The sequence below is a fragment of the Nuphar pumila genome, chromosome 12 (assembly GCF_984573655.1).
Source record: "Nuphar pumila chromosome 12, dmNupPumi1.hap1.1, whole genome shotgun sequence".
In the NCBI taxonomy this organism is placed as follows: Eukaryota; Viridiplantae; Streptophyta; class Magnoliopsida; order Nymphaeales; family Nymphaeaceae; genus Nuphar; species Nuphar pumila.
This window is the reverse complement of record NC_143260.1, coordinates 104,641,566-104,661,698: the sequence shown is the minus strand read 5'-3', so window position 1 is coordinate 104,661,698 and position 20,133 is coordinate 104,641,566. Positions and strand designations below refer to the sequence as shown.

Below are 20,133 nucleotides of genomic sequence, written 5' to 3'. Positions count from 1 at the left end.
CAGCTGAGTGCAACTGCGGAAGAGCTAAAACTTCACACAGCTGAACCTGATTAAACTATCAGAAAAATATCGTGGAAGGTTTAAATTGACAAGGAGGGTGTTGTGTGTTCTCCCGGAGCACAAATTTGAGCGTTTCAGTGTGTACGGAGGAATATCTTGGGACCCATGAGAATTCATATGTCAATGTTGCTCACGATGACTTTATAATAAAATAATATATAAAAAAGGTAGATATGCTTTTGACGGAAATGTCTTCCTACTCCTCGTTAATAGATTTGTATGTTCCGCCTTTGTTTTTAGCTTGTGTTATAATACATGGCCACCTTCTCGTTCCTGCCTGATGAGTTGTAGAGCTTGATTCATAGTTTTTTTCCTTACAGAAGGGGGGTGTTCAGGGTTTTCCCCCGATGCAGGTCCAGAGCATGAATTTTTGGGTGAAATTTTTTTTCTTGGACCCGACTTGTTTAGGTTTAGGGTTGTTGCCCTTGCCTTGTATAAATTATTTCTTTTCTTTCTCTCTTGTAACTGTTGAAAAGACCAATAAGATTTCTCTATGGGCGGCTATGATTTTTTTTTACTCTTTTTCTAGTTTGAGAGAAAGTTTTTTTCACGTAAATCTGTGTGATCCTCTTCTTTGTTGTTTGATTTTTCTTATTTTTTCATTTTCTTGCTTGAGTGTTTCCTGACACTGTCTTGTGTAGAAATTAGATCACAGAGTAACAATTTACAATAGAAATCAGATCAGAAAGTAGCAATTTAATGTATAGATCAGATAAGAGAGTAGCGATTTACAGTAGAAATCAAACCAGAAAGTAGCGATTTACAGTATAAATCAGATGAGAGAGTAGTGATTTACAGTAGAAATCAGATCAGTGAGTAATGATTTGCAGTAAAAATCTGATCAGAGAGTAACAATTTATAGTAGAAATCAGATAAGAGAGTAGCGATTTAGAGTAGGAATTTGATTTGTACTGTAAATCGCTACTCTCTGATTTGATTTCTACTGTAAATCACTACTCTCTGATCTAAGTTCTACTGTAAATTGCTACTCTCTGATTTGATTTCTACTATAAATCGCTACTCTCTAATCTCATTTCTACTATAAATCGCTACTCTTTGATTTGATTTTTATTATAAATCATTACTCTCTTATCTTATTTTTACTATAAATCACTACTCTCTGATATGATTTTTACTGTAAATCGCTACTCTCTGATTTGATTTATATTATAAATCGCTACTGTCTGATCTGATATCTACTATAAATTGCTACTCTCTGATTTGATTTCTACTATAAATCTCTACTCTCTAATCTGATTTTTACTTTAAATTGTTACCCTCTTATCTGATTTTTATTATAAATCGCTACTCTCTTATCTGATTTCTACTGTAAATCGCTACTCTCTGATCTGAATTCTACTGTAAATCGTTACTCTCTTATCTGAGTTTTATTGTAAATCGCTACTCTCTTATCTGATTTTTACTGTAAATCGCTACTCTTTGGTCTGATTTCTACTATAAATTGTTACTCGCTCGTCTGATTTTTACTGTAAATCGCTATTCTTTGATTTGATTTCTACTGTAAATTGTTACTCTCTTATCTGGTTTTTACTGTAAATTGCTACTCTCTTATCTGATTTCTACTGTAAATTGTTACTCTCTGATCAGATTTTTACTGTAAATTGCTACTTTCTTATTTGATTTATACTGTAAATTTCTACTCTCTTATCTGATTTTTACTGTAAATCGTTACTCTCTGATCTGATTTCTATTGTAAATCGTTACTCTCTTATCTGATTTCTAATGTAAATCGCTACTCTACTTAGTTCGACGCTGCCACCATTATCTCTGTTATAAATTGCTCTTCTCTGTCTACTCAGTTTGATGCTTGTGCCCTGGTATCATGATGAATAATAAACAGAATGTTGATTCTTTTGGTAGTTCAACTATTTCTCACAAACAGACGACGACAAAGGGTACTCCGGTGATAATAGACGATGACGACGGTAAAGGGTGCTCTAGTGGTAGCAGACGACGACAAAGGGTGCTCTGGTGATAATAGACGATGACGATGGTAAAAGGTGCTCTAGTGGTAGCAAACGACGGTAAAGCGTGCTCTGGTGGCAGCAAATTACGATAAAAAGTGCTCTGACGACAACAGACGACGTTAAAGGGTGCTCTGACAACAACATACGATGGCAAGGGGTGTGTCGTCAAATGAAGCTCCTGTTACAGCAGATGGTGCATCGTCAAAGGGTGATCCAGAACGTTTAGGGTGACATATTACGAGGAGCTCCTGTTAAAGCAGAGGAGTTTACTCCTTAGGGCAAAAAATGATGATGATTTTAACCATTTTTGGCGGAAGAACATTTTTATCCTTTGCTCAAAACATCGTTTTATGACTCTAATGGCAAAAAAGGGTACTTAAGTCTTTGCAAACACACTGGACTCCGATGTTAAGTGATGCCAACATACATGGGGAAACGAGCCCCACATGCTTACATACGTGGCGCTCATTCAAACCCAAGAACATGTACCTGCGTGTTCCGGAGGGGAACATATAACCTGCTTCAGGTTTCTGATGAGGGTGACAAGCTGGTAGGTGCCCTCCTGGAAAAGATCCCTATCCTGGTCCCACCCATCCCCTATCATCATACTTTTTTTAGGGCCTCATTGGTTCTGGTCAATTTGATCAAATCTCAGCATGGTCCATTTAATAGGAATCGGCCCTCAATCATGTTCTTTTTATGTTAAAACTTGTTTTTCCGTGCAGAGAAACTTGTGTGCCTTGTTGGCCACAAGTTAGATTATGATGATTCACTCAACTGATGATTCAAATGAATATAGGGGCGCACACAGTTGGTTCCACTTGACTTTTAGTAACAAGATGTATTTAATTTATATATATTTTACAAGTGTATGACATTACTGAAGCATTTAGTTTGCAAGCAATAGGTTTACAATTCTATTACTTTCAGCTTTGAAACTATTAGTGTCAGGTCTGAAACAATGTGTTTTTTATGTAAACAAGCCAGCCCGAGCTCATTATGGGATGGGCTCAAACTTAGCTAGGCTCACACAAGAATGAGCCGAGCTTGAATACTTCAAGCTCCATTCAGGTTGTTTACCAGCCCTACACATTATGAGCCATAACGAATTATATATTTTATTACAGATTAAATCGGCCCTTTATCTCTAATATGTTAAACTCATTTTCTAAACTTGATGTAAGTTATTATTATTTTTTTTATCAAGAACAGGAAATCTACCCTAGGAACGGAGACCTATTGGTGCTGTCTATGCCAGCCTTAGTTACAGTCGCTGTCCCGATGGTGTAAACCTGTCGCTCACCCCTCTCTCTCAGAGTAGCCTTGCTTAGGCATAATAGAAGGAGGTAACACTCATGAAAATGGAACCTTGATTGCCTACCTAGCGGCCAAGGCCCCCCTCCCACTGCACCAAACCCCTTGGGGCTAAGTTACTAATTTAGAGATTATTATGTTGAACATCAACATCCTACCCCCCTAATCAGATACGGATTTCACTTGGAATGGCAGTTTCCTTTTTTTTATTTGGAGTTGGTTGCAGTTGACTCTATAACGCATCTAACGAGGTGAAATGAGATTATTTAAACCTTTCAACTCTCCTCGTATACTCAGCCATTCATACTCAGAGAGAGAGAGAGAGATGGACATGCCAGGGATGAACATGATCAACACCACAGCAGCAGCAACCAAGAAGAAGGTGGCCATGCACATGGCCTTGTATTGGGGTAAGGATGTGTGGGTGCTGTTTGCAGACTGGCCAGGGGACAGCCTAGATCAATACATATTGTCATTGATCGTGACTTTCTTGGGAGCAGTTTTGGTGGAATGGCTTGCCTTCTACAAGGTCATCCGGCCTGGGCTCAAGCCCATCTCAAATGGGTTCTTGCAGGCCGTGGTCTATGGTGTGCGTATTTTCTTTGCATACTGTGTGATGCTTGCAGTCATGTCCTTCAATTTGGGAGTGTTGATTGTGGCTATTGTTGGGCATGGTGTGGGCTATTGGCTGTTTAGAACTCAGGCTTTCATGATGGCACCGGTGGAGTCCACTACAAAGGATGGTGGCCAGTGCTGCTGATCCTTATGATGATGGTTTCTAAGGTAGAGATGAGTACATGATGTATATGTCCTAATGGTGCCTCTGTTTCCGTTCTTTTATTTTTGTGTGTGGGTGTGTAAACATGTGTCTGTGTTGCTCATGTCTGCTTGTGCTTTGATGTATGTAAGTTGCTCTTGTATTGGTTTGGTGACTTTCTGAGTTGTGGTGGTTGGGTATTAGTTTGTTGATCTTTGCTTTGGAATGGGGGTGTGGTTTGTGGGTTTGGCTGTTTGACAATTACATAGCAAAAATGAAAAATAAAGATGACTTTGCTTCTGTTTGGAGTGTGGCTTTTGGATTTTTTTGTTAATTACATAGCAAAAATGGAAAATAAAGATGACTGCTTTTGACCTTCAAAGATTTTTTCTTTTTCTTTTTATCATGTAGGATGGGGAAACCATCATTGAAATCAGTGACCTAATCACGCTAGAGGTCTGCTATACTTACGATCACTGTTCCTACAGTGTCAACCTGTGGCGAACCCCTTGCCCCTTGGAGTCGCCAAGCTTCGGCTGAGCAAGGGCTTATCCCTTACCTCCCTTAATGAAAGGGGCTGATGCTTATGAAAACCTTGACCACTTATCTAGTGGCCAAGGCCCCTTCCACTGCACAATCCCTTGGGACTTGAACTTCATAGTTAAATTTCATTTTTAGACGGGAGATTGATGTGGTGTTGGATCCTGCAGGATTTGTTTTGGTTTTCAGGATTTTGACATCAGGGAAAGCCTCCCAAGATTTTTTTTCTTCTTTTATATAAGCAATAGAATTTTTTTGAAATATATGTGAAAAATTGGTAAATTCATAATGAAAAGGAAACATAAGAGGGAAACTGTTTTAAAATTTTGAAGAAAATTAAAATAACCCAAGAATGAGCTATATTTGGGTTAAAATCATGATGAATTTACAATATATTGATAATTTGGCAATGACTTGAATTAATTGCGTGTTTGTCTGCAGTGAACTTATCGTGATAAATTCAAATATGTCAGTTATGTTTCTGACAATGGTTCATAAGAACGTGAGTAGTAGCATACAACTGCTGCCTTACTGTCAAAATTTGTTGGTATGCATGGCCTGGATGGAAATTTGTTTTTGGATAATCCAAGGAAATCCCCCTTCACTGACGGTACATTCACTAGCCTTTATTGGTAAAACTCTTAAAGGCCCCTCTGCTTACCGGGGAGTACACCCAGTGCCAACCAGCTTCTACCTTGCCATAAGTAATGTCACCTATGGTTTTCAAACTTGTGACATACTATCAACTTAGTGGCATTCACAAGTAGGCCTACCAGATGAACGGCTATTATGGTTCTTTCAGTATTTCTTAAGCTTGCACTAGCTGGAATGGCCTGCCTTGCCTTTTTTTGGACTGGGGATGAAGGAGATGAAACAAAGAATGAATTGGGGATGAAAGTTAAAATCAAAACCAGTGCAAGGATGGAGGCCGGGATGGACTTTACTCAGTTCCTTATTTTTATTAAAAAAAATTATTATTATACCCTTATATATATATATATATATATATATATATATATATATATATATATATATATATATATATATATATATATATATATATATAACTCTTTTTCAAATCTTTCTCTTTTTTGCTTTCCTTCACCGCGCCACTTTTCATTTCTCTCTTCTCCTTCCTTTAACGAGAGAAGGCAATAGTAGCAGAAAAACCAGAAAAACAGGGCCAAACCCCGCCTTTAAAATCAAAACCCATGCTAAGATAAAAGGCAAAATTTTGAAATAGGTCGGGGTTGGAGGCCTTGTCACCCGCCTACTCCCTGGTCCACTGCCATCCTTAATCCCAAGACAGCATTCTATGCAGCCCACAGCTACAAATAAGCCTCACATGAAATGCTGTCATGTGATTGGCTGTGTTCTATGTAGCTGTGGGTCCCACATGACAGCATTGTATGGGACCCACAGCTAGGAAGGAAATTTGCTGACTTTATTGGGAAGATTAAACACCTAATCGTCCGTACCACTCGGTGGAATCATGTCATGCTGAACATGAGCGTGTGGTTTTGCTGATTTTTGAGCTTTTTAAAATGCAAATCCGATGGCCACGATGTCGGCATGAGCAAAAACGCTCATGTTCAGCCTGACCTGATCTGCTTCCGTTTGCATAGGGTTGATTTTGGTACTGTCGTAAAGTACAACTTTTTCAACTCGTCTATGTGCACAAGTGGGACATGGCTGTGACGTGATGAACTAATCGGGAAGCGTTGAATAACAATAGTGTGGTTTTGTTGCATAGCAGAGTTACAAGTTGTGTTTGAGATTAAAGCTGTCTAGGGCACCCATGTTGCCATAAAGTAATCCATAATGGTTGTGAATATTGAGAACCAAGCTCATGGCTTGGAGAAAGCCATTAAATAGGCGCCAGCGACGTTTAGTCCTGGACGAATCTAAACAAACTCTGCACTGTGGTTGTATTACATACATTCAATCTTCAGAGAGAGAGAGAGGTGACGTTTAGTCCTTGATGAAACTGGAGCCTTTCAGCAGTGGATAATGTGTTTGCCATTCTTAGAAGCCATTAATTAAGGGTGTTGCCATTCATTACTAAAACAAATGAGAAGAAATAATGAGCAGGACGAATACAGTTTCCAATTATAGAGGGGATAATCACCATGGACCGTTATGATAGCTGAGTGCAGCTGCAGAAGAGCTAAAACTTAACACAGCAGAACCTGATTAAACTATCAGAAAATAATCGTGGAAGGTTTAAATTGACAAGGAGGGTGTTGTGTGTTCTCCCTGGAACACAAATTTGCATGCTTCGGTGTGTACGGAAGAATATCTTAGGACCCGCAATAATTCACATATCAATGTTGCCCATGATGACTTTATAATAAAATAACATATAAAAAAGGTAGATATGCTTTTGACAAAAATGTCCTATTGTAAGATAGATATGCGTTGGATAAAAATATCATCTCGCTCTTCGTTAATAGATTTGCATGTTCCGCCTTTGTTTTTAGTTTGTTTTACAATACATGGCCACCTTCTCATTCCTGCCTGAAGAGTTGTGGAGCATGATTCATAGTTTTCTCCCTTACATAAGGAGGGTTCGGGGGTTTCCCCCGGCACGGGTTTAGAGCGTGAATTTTTCGGTGAACAAATTTTTCTTGGACCCGACTTGTTTAGGTTTAGGGTTGTCGCCCTTGCCTTGTATAAATTCTTTATTTTCTTTCTCTCTTGTAATGGAGGAAGAGAGCAATAAGATTTCTCTTTAGGCGGCTGTGGTTTTTTTTACTCTTTTTCTAGTTTGAGGAAAAGTTTTTTTACGTAAATATGTGTGTCCCTCTTCTTTGTGGGTTGATTATTCTTGTTTCTTTGTTTTCTTGTTTGAGCATTTTCTAACACTGCCTTATGTAGAAATCAGATCAGAGAGTAACAATTTATAATAGAAATCAGATCAGAGAGTAGCGATTTACAGTAGAAATCAGATAAGAGAGTAACGATTTATAGTAGAAATCAAATCAGAGAGTAACGCTTTACAGTACAAATCAGATGAGAGAGTAGCGATTTATAGTAGAAATCTGATAAGCGAGTAGTGATTTATAGTAGAAATTTGATTTGTATTATAAATCGCTACTCTCTAATTTGATTTTTATTGTAAATCGCTACTCTCTGATCTAATTTCTATTGTAAATCGTTACTCTCTGATTTGATTTCCATTGTAAATCGTTACTCTCTGATTTGATTTCCACTGTAAATCGTTACTCTCTGATCTAATTTCTATTGCAAATCACTACTTTCTGATTTGATTTCTACTGTAAATCGCTACTCTCTTATCTGATTTCTACTATAAATCGCTACTCTCTGATCTGATTTCTACTATAAATCGTTACTCTCTGATTTGATTTATATTGTAAATCGCTATTCTCTTATCTGATTTCTACTATAAATCGCTATTCTCTTATCTGATTTCTACTGTAAATCGCTACTCTCTGAACTGATTTCTACTATAAATCGCTACTCTCTGATCTTATTTCTACTGTAAATCACTACTCTCTTATTTGATTTTTACTATAAATCATTACTCTTTTTTGTGATTTCTATTATAAATCGCTACTCTCTTATCTGATTTTTACTGTAAATCGCTACTATCTGATCTGCTACTATAAATCGCTACTCTCTCATCTGATTTCTATTGTAAATCGCTACTCTCTGATTTGATTTCTACTGTAAATTGCTACTCTCTTATCTAATTTTTACTATAAATTGCTACTCTCTTATCTGATTTCTACTCTAAATCGCTAGTCTTTGATCTAATTTCTACTATAAATCGCTACTCATTGATTTGATTTCTACTGTAAATCGCTACTCTTTTATTTGATTTTTATTATAAATCGCTACTCTCTGATCTGATTTCTACTGTAAATCGTTACTCTCTTATCTGATTTCTATTGTAAATCGCTACTCTACTCATTTCAATACTGTCACCATTATCTTTATAGTAAATCACTCTTTTTTGTCTACTCAGTTCGATGCTTGCACCTTAGTATCATGGTAAATAATAGACAAAATACTGATTCCTCTGGTAGTTCAACTATTTCTCACGAACAGACGATCACAAAGGGTGCTCTGACGATAATAGACAACGGTGATGACAAAGGGTGCTCTAGCGACAGCAGACCACGGTAAAGGGTGCTCTGACGGCAACAAACGATGACAAAGGGTGTGTCATCAAAGGGAGTGCCTTTTACAGCAGATGGTGCATCGTCAAAGGGTGATCCAGAACGTTTAGGATGACATATTATGAGGAGCTCTTGTTAAAGCAGAGAAGTTTACTCCTTAGGGCAAAAATGATGATGATTTTAAACCTTTTTGGCGAAAGGACATTTTTGTCCTTTACTCGAAATGTCATTTTATGGCACTAATGGTGAAAAAGGGTACTTAAGTCTTTGCAAACACCCCAAACTCTGATGCTAAGTGATGCCAATACACACAGGGAAACGAGCCGCACATGCTTACATACGTGGTGCTCATTCAGACCCGAGAACACATATCTGTATGTTTCGAGGGGGAACATATAACCTGCTTCGGGTTTCTGATGAGGGTGACAAGCTGGTAGGTGCCCTCATCAAAAAAAGCCCTAACATGGTGCCACCCATTCCCTATCGTCATACTTTTTTTTAGGGCCTCATTGGTTCTGGTTATTTTGATCAAATCTCACCCGTAGATTCTGCATAATTCATTTAATAGGAATTGGCCCACAATCATGTTCTTTTTATGTTAAAACATCTTTTTTTAAGTAGAGAAACTTGTGTGCCTTGTTGGCCACAAGTTAGATTCTGATGATTCATTCAACTGATGATTCAAATGCTGATTCAAATGAACATAGGAGCGCACCCAGTTGGTTCCACTTGACATTTAGTAACAAGATGTATTTAATTTATATATATTTTATAAGTGTATGACATTATTGAAGCATTTAGTTTGCAAGCAATAGGTTTACAATTCTATTACTTTCAGCTTTGAAAGTATTATTGTCAGGTCTGAAACAATGTATTTTTTATGTAAACAGGCCAGCCCGAGGTCATTATGGGATGGGCTCAAACTCACCTCGGCTCACACAAGAATAAGCCAAGCTTGAATACTTTATGAGCCATAACGAATTATATATTTTATTACAAATTAAATTAGCCCTTTATCTCTAATATGTTAAACTCATTTTCTAGACTTGATGTAAGTTATTATTTTATTTTTATTAAGAACAGAAAATCTACCCTAGGAACGGAGGCCTATTGGTGTTGTCTCTGCCTGCCTTACTTACAGTCGTTGTCCCGATGGTGTAATCATGTCACCCACCCCTCGCTCTCAAAGAGTCGCTTTGCTTAGGCATAATGAAAGGAGGTAACACTCATGAAAATGGAACCTTGATTGCCTACCTAGCGGCCAAGGGCCCCTCCCACTACACCAAACTCCTTGGGGCTAAGTTGTTACTAATTTAGATTATTATGTCGAACATCAACATCCTACCCCCATAATCAGATACGGATTTCTTCTAGAATGGCAGTTTCCTTTTTTTATTTTGAGTTGGTTGCATTTGACTCTATAACACATCTAACGAGCTGAAATGAGATTATTTAAACCTTTCAACTCTCCTTGTATACTCAGCCATTCATACTCAGAGAGAGAGAGAGAGATGGACATGCCAGGGATGAACATGACCAACACCACTGCAGCAGCAACCAAGAAGAAGGTGGCCATGCACATGGCCTTGTATTGGGGTAAGGATGTGTGGGTGTTGTTTGCAGACTGGCCAGGGGACAGCCTAGACCAATATATATTGTCATTGATTGTGATTTTCTTGGGAGCTGTTTTGGTGGAATGGATAGCCTTCTACAAGGTCAACCGGTCTGGGCTCAAGCCCATCTCAAATGGGTTCTTGCAGGTCGTGGTCTATGGTGTGTGTATTTTCTTTGCATACTGTGTGATGCTTGCAGTCATGTCTTTCAATTTGGGAGTGTTGATTGTGGTTGTTGTTGGGCATGGTGTGGGCTATTAGTTGTTTGGAACTCAGACTTTCAAGAAGGCACCTGTGGAGTCCACTATATAGGATGGTGGCATGTGTTGTTGATCCTTATAATGGATTCTAAGGTAGAGATGAGTACAACTTTCGTGATCATTGCAAAAATTTTCCTTTTCCCTTTTTTTTCTTTCCTCTTCCTTTTCCTTTCTTACCTTTTTCCCTTTTTGAAGGGGAAAAAGAAAAGAAAAAAGAGAGAGGAGAAAGAAACAAAGAAAAGAAACCCTTTTGCAAGGTCTCACTTGACCTTTATTTGAAAAAGATTTTAGAAATTTAACTCGCCTTCATTTTTGAAATATTTGCAGGAAAATATGGAGAGAAAGGATTCGCTCGTCGATACGAGGTTCAATCATTCCTGCCGCCTTTACCAGGGGTAATCGTACAAAAAATCGAATTAATTCCTTTTGCTTTGCCTAAATTTGTCTAAATGATTATTCTGAAATTCTAAAATGCACATAGGGTCATGCTTGTGCAACGAAAATGCAAGAATGTATGCTCTTGAGAAAATGCTTCAGAAATCTTGGGGTTTTCCCAAGTGATTTTGAAATGGAATTTTGAACTTGGAAATGAATTTGGAAACTAGAATTAAAAATAGAATTCAAAATCAAAATGAAATTTTAAAGTTGAATTGAACTTTGAAATTGGAATATTAAATTACTTTTGAAATTGAATTTTGATTTTGGAAATGAATTTGGAAATTGAATTTTGAATTTAGACTTTGAAATTAAGATTGAAATTGGATTGAGAATAGAATTTGAAATTGAAATTTGAAATCAGGAGGGAATTTGAAAATTGGAATTTGAAATAAGATGAAATTTGAGAACGAAAGATGAATTTGAATTTACAAATGAATTTAGAAATGAGAAATACCTTTGAAAATTTATTTCAAAAATCACTTGGATTTTCGGAAGATGATTTGAAATAATATAAAAAAGAATGCAATTCTATCCTAAATGATGAATGCTTTGAAATTTATTTAAAGATTGGGATTTAAAAAGCATATCTCATTCTTTAATAGAATTGAAATAAGATTAAATCATAATACATTCATGACTATGGTCATAAATGTATTATAATATAATTTGTATTTAAATTCTAATAAAGAATAAAATAAATTTTTGATGCCTTTATAGGATTTAAAATGAAATTAACTTTTAATATATCCATGACTATGGCCACAAATATATCTTAAGTTAATTCATATATTAAATTATAATAAAGGAAAGAATATTTCAAAAAAATATGATGATTTTCAAAAGCAACCTAAGTGGAGGTCAAATGTCATTCCATAAAAGATAAAAATCCTAAGTATTGTTCACATTTTGACTATGGTCATAAATGTGAATCATTTACTTATAATTATTTACCTCTTATTAGAAAAGGTGCACATGCCATTCGTGTTTCACCATTGTGGATTTTTGAGAAATAAAATAAAAATGAGATGAAACTCGTAGTTTATGAGATTTACATGCTCATACAATCTATTCTAAACTAGAAAATAAAGAATTCTCAATAATATCTAGCTATTACAATTTTTAAATTGTAATTGAAATAATAAAATTCTAATCTAGGAAGGAAACCAACATTTCCAACATATTCCCTGCAAAAACAAAGTTAGCATAAAACAAAACACAAAATATGAAAAGAAAAACTAAGAGGATGTATTGAAACTAGAATGCATGTGTAGATATGCTCATGGAAATGCAAATATGATGATAATATATATATAGTAATCAAGGAACACAGTGATATGAGGTAGAAATGAGATGCTATGGATATGCAAAGGTGAAATGGAGAGGTACTACAGTGGCTATGCAAATACACTATTACTGTGTAAATGTGAAATTCAAAGAAGATAAAGTATGAGTGTTGTGGTGATGGTGTGATGGGAGGAAGCTACACGGGTGCTTTAAATGTTGATGTTTGCAGGGATGTAGCAAGTGAAAGGTTGTGCAGAATGCATATGGTACTTGCTAATGCTGGACAACAAGTAGCGAAGGTGAAAGTGCTGGAAGTGATTAGTGGGGTTGCAGCAAGCATTGCCGCAGGTGATAGGTGAGAGGTAAGTACTAAAAAATGGTGAGCATGTATGTTGTAAGTTGCAATGTAACAGCGGGTGTTGTGAGGAGGCGCAGCTGGTAAGAGAGGTGTGGTGTAAGATGCAGGAAATGGGTGTACAGGGGAAGAAGGTGAAAAAAAGTTGGTTAATATGTTGATGGAATCTGTGTGGCACTGATATATCAGATGAAAGAGGGGGAATAGAATGGGGGAATGGTGCAGGAAAGTGTTGTAGGTAGGTGGCAAGGGTGCTGGAGATGTGTGTAGTGATTAAGTGAGAGTGTGGAGAGTGAGGATACGTTGTAGGGGTTGCTGTGAGGGTGTGTTGAAGTGTTGCGACTGGGAGGTAGTGGATACTAGTGAAGGGTGACAGCACATAGATGCTGGAGGTTGTGTACAGATGGTAACGTAGGTGAAACTGGTGCTAGTGTGGTGGTAGTTGTGAATGAGGGTGAAGTAGCTATTATAGGTGGAGTGAAGGTAATGCTGGAATGTTTGTGAAGGAGACCATGGTGTAGGGCATAGGTGAATCAGGATGTTGTAGGTGTCGCAGGTGAAGAAGTTAGTGAGGTTGCGGCAGGTGATAGGAGTTGGAAATGGAAGTGATGTGCTGCAGCAAGTGTGGCTACAGGTGAGTGTAAGTGCAGATGGTGTTTACAACAGTGAAGAGATGGTGGAGAGCATATGTTGTGTAAATGGAGATATAAGGAATGAGTGTTGTAGATAGTAAAGGTATGTATGGCGCTGGGTACAGGGGGTGCCATGAAGGTGGGTATGGTGAGCCGACCAATGCCACAGATGCAGAAATGAAATATTTAGTATGCAGACACCTAGATGATAGTGGTGGTGTGATAGGTGTTGTAAGGAAGTAGCAGGTAACAGTGAAGAGTGGCTTAACAGGTGTGAGGGAAGTGTTGAAGAAGGCAGGTGAAAAATGCACATGTGCACAAGGAGTGGTTCAGTGGCATGAAAGGTGTAAGAATGCATGATGCAGGGTGTAGTTAATGTTGTGTTGTGATTGCAGAAGGGTGGAAGATGTGCTTTTGTGTTGTTGAAGTGGGGTGTCGAAGGTGATAGTGCAGTGATGTTGTGGACATGCTGGAGTATAGTGCAATGAAGGTGGAATATGAAGCTAGAGGTAGTAGAGGTGTGGTACTAGTAGTGAATGGATAGTTGTGAGAGGGGATATACAGGCATATGGACCCGGGCTCAAATTCTTCAAATTTGCTAAACCTTGTAGGTTTCCCAAACCTTTCAGAGGTAAACACCATCTCAGTTATTGAAGATTCAAGAATGCTATAACCAGATGAATCAAACATCTGTATCAGAGCTTCCAACGGAAGTCCTTTGTATTCCACCTGATAACTGATAAATATTCTCAAAACCAGCACCCTTCATCTTTAGGTGCCATCTCACATTGTATTCCTCTAGTACATTATATGAGAATAAGTTTCCTTGCAACATACCTGAATGTTCATCTATCCAAATAGGTAGGTCACTATATTGTCTGATTCCTGGATCTAAAATCTCAACAACTGCAGCTTGAACTTCCCAATTTTTATCTCGTACATGTTTCTCACATCCAATTAAACATGTCTGTTAGAAGATTTAGAATCCATGTTCCCTGCTTTTTGAAGAACTGAATGAAGCTGAGTTGCTGACAGATGTTCTCCAGCATTTGAAATGGATGTAAATATACAGAGGTTGAACGATATATGCAAATCAAAATTATAGGGAAATATGCAGAATAAATGGCATATGACATTAGGAGTGAGTCCGGGGATGGATCTTGCATAAACAAACAATTAAGGTAAATCATGAAATTAAACGCAAACAGGGAAATCCAATGTAAATTAAATCTGGATTTGAAAACAGGGGGGAATCGATGATGATGATAAAGTAACAAATATAATAAATGGAATAACAATAGATACCTATGACAAAATATGATGAAATGATGAACTATCTTGAATAAAAAAAAAATGCGAGATAGCAAAATGGAGACCAATCACTCAGATTGTCATCCCGTCACTACTGAACTGATTCCATTGATTCATATTGCGAGCCAGTTTGCCACCACTGAAAGTGTACAAGAGGCTTAATGGATTTGTAGAATGCAGAGAAGTCTACATTCAATGTAGCATGCCAGAGAAAATATTAGTCCGCAAAGATGATTCCTCCAATCGATCTCAGTAGTGCTGAATACTCAACGACCCAAGTTTAAACGAAGCTCTTGCTGAATTGGATCAGCACTACTGAACATCCAAATTGGTAAGATGCACAGAATGAAAATCGGGTAAAAACATTTGAACATCTTCGTTCATCAGATTTTAGAAAGAATGGATTTCGATGTTGGTTAAACATATGCAAGGTAATGTATAAAATGAAGTTGAGCATCCGATGTAAATTGGAAATCGAGATAAGCACGAGAAATCACAATGTAAGTAAGAAATCATATGAGACAGACGATGAAAACAACAAACATGATATAAATGCATTAGATTAGGTGCATTGCATATAATTTTTTCTTTATATTTTGTTTATAAATACTAACAATTTGGTTCTCTTGTAGGATGTTGGAGATGATCAATGTAGAGGAGCTGATGGAGGAATAGAGGGAGGGGCAGATCAAGAAAATGAAGAGGATGATGCCCCAAATCTTGGCGAGGATTATATTCATGTGTTTAACTTGTTTAACATACTTGTAACTAATTATAACTTGGCAAGGACTGTATTTGGTTGTTAAAGTTGTTTAACTTAAAACTTGTGTTAAATTTGTTTCACCTGTATATGTAATTTTTATGTGTACTTTGTTTTTTATAAGCAGGTTATATGAATTGTATAACGAGAATTTTTTTTCGAGTTTCATATTTAAAAAAAATTTATAAATTAGCGATGGATATTATATGTCGCTAATCCGTCACCAATTTAAATCAGTTGATGGCTTGCGATGGAATTTAAGTCATCGCTAATGTCAGTCACCAAATTGGCAACAAACATTAGCGACAGATACGTATCCCTCGTTACAGTTTAGCGATGGCTTAAATTTCATCGCATAACCAAATCAGTCTCTATGTAGCGACAGATTAGTGATAGACATGATCCACCACTAAGTCATCACTAATTAGCAACGGATTGGTGACAGATAAATTCTGTCGCAGTTTAGTGACTAGGATTATGCGACGAACGCTATCCATTGCTAAGTCGTCGCTAATCCGTCGAAAGATTAGCGACGGATAGCGTTCATTGCTAATACGCATTTTTCTTGTAGTGTTACTCTATTAAGAACACAATGATTGACAATAAACGTGGCCTAAAGAAAGATCAATCTTATTTGCATTGACATCTAAGGTTCAAACACATCTCGAAAGAGAGAGTCCAAAGACTTGTAAAAGAAGAAATTCTTGGATCCCTTGATTTCACATATACAGAACCATGTGTTGACTGCATAAAGGCTACGCAGTCTAATACATATAAGCGAGATGTCAAACAGAGCAATAAAAAATTAAAAATCGTGCATACGAATGTTTACGGATCTTTTTTTTTCGTGTTACATGAGTGAAAATTATTTTATCACCTTTATAGACGATTACTCACGGTATATGTATCTCTACTTTTTATTTGAAAAATCAGAATTCTTTCAAGTTTTTAAGGACTTCAAGAAAGAAGAAGAGAAACAAACCGGTGAAAATATTAAAGTGGTTAGGTCTGATAGAGGTGGATAGTATTATGGTTGGGATAAAATAAATGGTCATTAGTGCAGTTTCTAAAAAAAGAAAGTATTGTACCTCAATATGTCATGCCTAGTAGTGCTTACCAGAATGACGTAGCTGAAAAAAGAAATCATAAGCTTAAAGAAATGATTTGAGCGATGTTAAATCACTCAAACCTTCTCTTGACCTTATGAGGTGAAGCTCTTAAGATAACAATGCATATTTTAAATAAGGTTCCTATGAAGGTTGTCTAAAAGACTCTTTACGAGTTATGGACTAGTAGGAAATCTTCTTTGCCATATATGCGTATATGAGGATGTTCAGCTAAAGATAAATTGTATAACTCACATATAGAAGTCTTTGATCCTAAGATGACTAGTGGGTTTTTTATTGGTTATCTAGAAAGATCAAAGGGCTTTAGGTTTTATTGTCCATTTCATACACCACAAATAGTGGAAACAGATAAAGCAAGATTTCTTAAAAATAGTTTTATTGGGATATATGTATCTCAAAGTTTTAAATTTGAGAAAATGCAGGATTCAAATTTCATACCTACAAAAAATAAGAGCTAAGTTTTTTCTATCATTGTCTATTTAGATAATGCCAGAAAAAAATTTGTCAATGAATATCAATCCCAAATAGAACAAGTTGTTGATGAGGATATACAACAACAACAGAATGTAGTGGTTCATTTTGAACCACCTGTAGCACCTGTATAGAGGTCTACAAGATCCAAAAAAATTGTTATTCTAGACTATGTGGTGTATTTGTAAGAGCCTAATGATTTTATAAATATTGATGATGATATCTTCACCTTTGCAGAAGCCATTGAAAGTGAAAGATCAACACATTTGATCAATGTCATGAAAGAAAAGCTTGACTCTATGACAAAGAAACAAGTGTGAGATCTTGTACCTCGACCTAATGGAGTAAGACATGTTGGTTGTAAGTAGATCTTTAAGACCAAGACAGACTCTAAAGGGCAAGTAGAGAGATATAAGGCTAGATTTGTTGTAAAGGGTTTTACACAGATGGAGAGCATTGATTATAATGAGACTTTTTCTCTTATCTCAACTAAAGAATTATTAAGGATAATCATGACCCTCATAGCTCATTTTGATTTAAAACTACATCAAATAGATGTGAAAATTGCTTTCCTAAATAGGGATATGGAAGAGGAGGTATATATGCAACAACTCTCTGGTTTCAGTGTAGATGACTCAAATAATTTAGTTTGCAAATTAAAAAAGTCAATTTATGGACTTAAACAAGCCTCCTGCAAGTGGTATAAAAAGTTCAATCAAGTAATTTTGAACTTTGAATTCACTGAAAACATTGTTGATCAGTGCATATACCTTAAGGCTAGTGAGAGTAAGTTCATAATTCTAGTTTTATATGTTGATGATATTCTTCTTGCAACTAATGATTTAAGCATACTATATAAGACAAAAGATTTTCTTTTCTCTTATTTTGACATAAAGGACACAGATGAGGTTGCATATATCCTTGAAACTGAGATCCATTGTGATAGAACTAAGGATGTCCTTGGCCTTTTTCAAAACTCATATACTCTTAAGATTCTTAAAAGATATAGGATAGAGAATTGTTCTCCTGGTTTGGCACCTATAGTAAAAAGGGATAAATTGACTCTAAAGGATTGTCCTCAAGTTGATAATAAAATAATTGTCCCATATACTTCAGCGATTGAGAGTTTACAGTACGTGCAAATCTGCACTCGACCAAATATCATATTTATTATGAGAATGCTTGGTAGATATTAGTCTAATCCAGACATTGCACATTGAAAGGCAGTAAAGAAGGTCATACACTATTTGTAAGAAATGAAGGACTATATGTTGACCTATAGAAAGGTTGATCACCTAGAGGTTATTGGATACTCTGATCCAGACTTGAGAGGATGTCTCGGTAGTAAAAAGTCCACTACTTGATACATCTTCCTACTGACATACCATGGAGGCGGCATCACCTGCCAGTATGATAGTAAAAAATAGTTTACAACTAATGCTCATACCATGGAGGTGGAATTTATTGCTCTATACAAGACTTTATCTCAGGCCATTTGGATAAGAAATATCATTATGGGTCTTGAGATTGTGGACTCTATTGAGAGATCACTAAAGATCTTTTGTGATAATGAAGTTGTTGTGTCCTTCTCAAATAACAACAAGAGCTCATCAACCACGTGTCAACACATGGAGTTAAAGTCCTTTGTTGTTAAAGAAAGGACTGAGAATCATTTAGTATGTATTGATACAATTGGTACGAAGGAAATGATTATGGATCCCCTTACTAAAGGGTTAGCACTAGGATTATGTTTCCAACATGTAAAGGGGATGGGTCTGTTTGATTTCTTCTAATGTATGACAATACATTATGGTTATATGTAATCATATTTATGAAGCAAAATTGATTTTCTATGACTTTGTATATTGTTGATTATGCATAAAGGATCTCTCATTTTGTAACGCCCCAAAATTTTAACATAAGCTACTACGGATCCAAGAACCCCATCTGATACATCTAAACATGGTTTCTTTCTTGACTAACCCAAAACACACCTGGATGCAATCAACACCGAACAAGAAAAGTGCAGAAACCTTACCTTTTTCTGGCAAGAGGAGGTTGCTGCAACGAGAGGAGGTTTTCCGGCGTCAGTTCCTCTTGCAGCTATGCGAGAAATCAGGAGGGAGACGAGAGCCAGAGGGTAGGAGAGAATGGGAGAAAGATGAGAGGGCCAACGAGAGTGGGAGAGGAGGTTTTAAGAGATGTGCATGAGAGAATAAGAGAGACGGTCTGGAGAGGGGTCAGTTACCCCTGTTTCTCACCAGCGAGTGCTTGAAACCGCAGCCCCCCCCCTTTCCTTTTTATTTCAAACGCAAACCCTTTTTAGGGTTTGCGTGTTTTTTTTTTTCATGTTTTACCTTTTAACGCGCCACGGTTGTGGGTCTGGTTCGACCGAACCCATGACCCATTTTGGTTTGGGTCCTCCTTTTGGAACTTCTCCTGAATCCATTCGCAGGTCCGGATTTTCTTTTCAAGTATAGATATTAAAAAAAAATGAATATAAAACCATATTAAATTACTTTTGGTCTAAGTTCATTATTGTGGATCTTTACTCATTTATTATGTATCCAAGATCAAATATGCTCATAAAACCCTTTTTGAAATCTGGATCTAAGGATCCAAAATTTCCTTCATATTAGGATTTGGACCCACATATCCAAATTACTGTATCTTGGATTCCAAGTGACTTATAATGGACCCAAAAACATTTTAATTGGATCCCTACCCCTTTTTACCTCCTCAATGTCCGGGATCCAAAAAGAAATATTGTGGATCTAAACTTTACATAAGCTACTATAGATCCCATGAAAGTGTTATAGATCCGATAAAGATTTTTTCCTCATTAAAATCCGGTTTCAACATCATGGGATAGAATGACTCATGGGAGTTACAGGGCAATTATTGTAATTGCCCATGCAGGGTAACCACTCATTGTGGTAACCTCCCACTACAGGCTCTCAGAAGTTTATAAAAAAAGGTATGGTTGCTTGATGAGAACAACCAAGGGGTGTCATCTTTTTCTCATTTGGGTTCAGGTCCTGCTCACCATCGACTTGATGGACTGAGCTCATCATGGACGTT

At 36.8% G+C, this 20,133-nt stretch overlaps 2 pseudogenes; both read left to right on the top strand.

The window, feature by feature from the left end:
• The first annotated feature begins 3,702 nt into the window (after positions 1-3,702).
• On the top strand, positions 3,703-4,122 carry LOC149821436 (copper transporter 6 pseudogene; annotated as a pseudogene).
• Positions 4,123-10,327: 6,205 nt separating this feature from the next.
• Positions 10,328-10,675, top strand: LOC149821435 (copper transporter 6 pseudogene; annotated as a pseudogene).
• Positions 10,676-20,133: the final 9,458 nt, after the last annotated feature.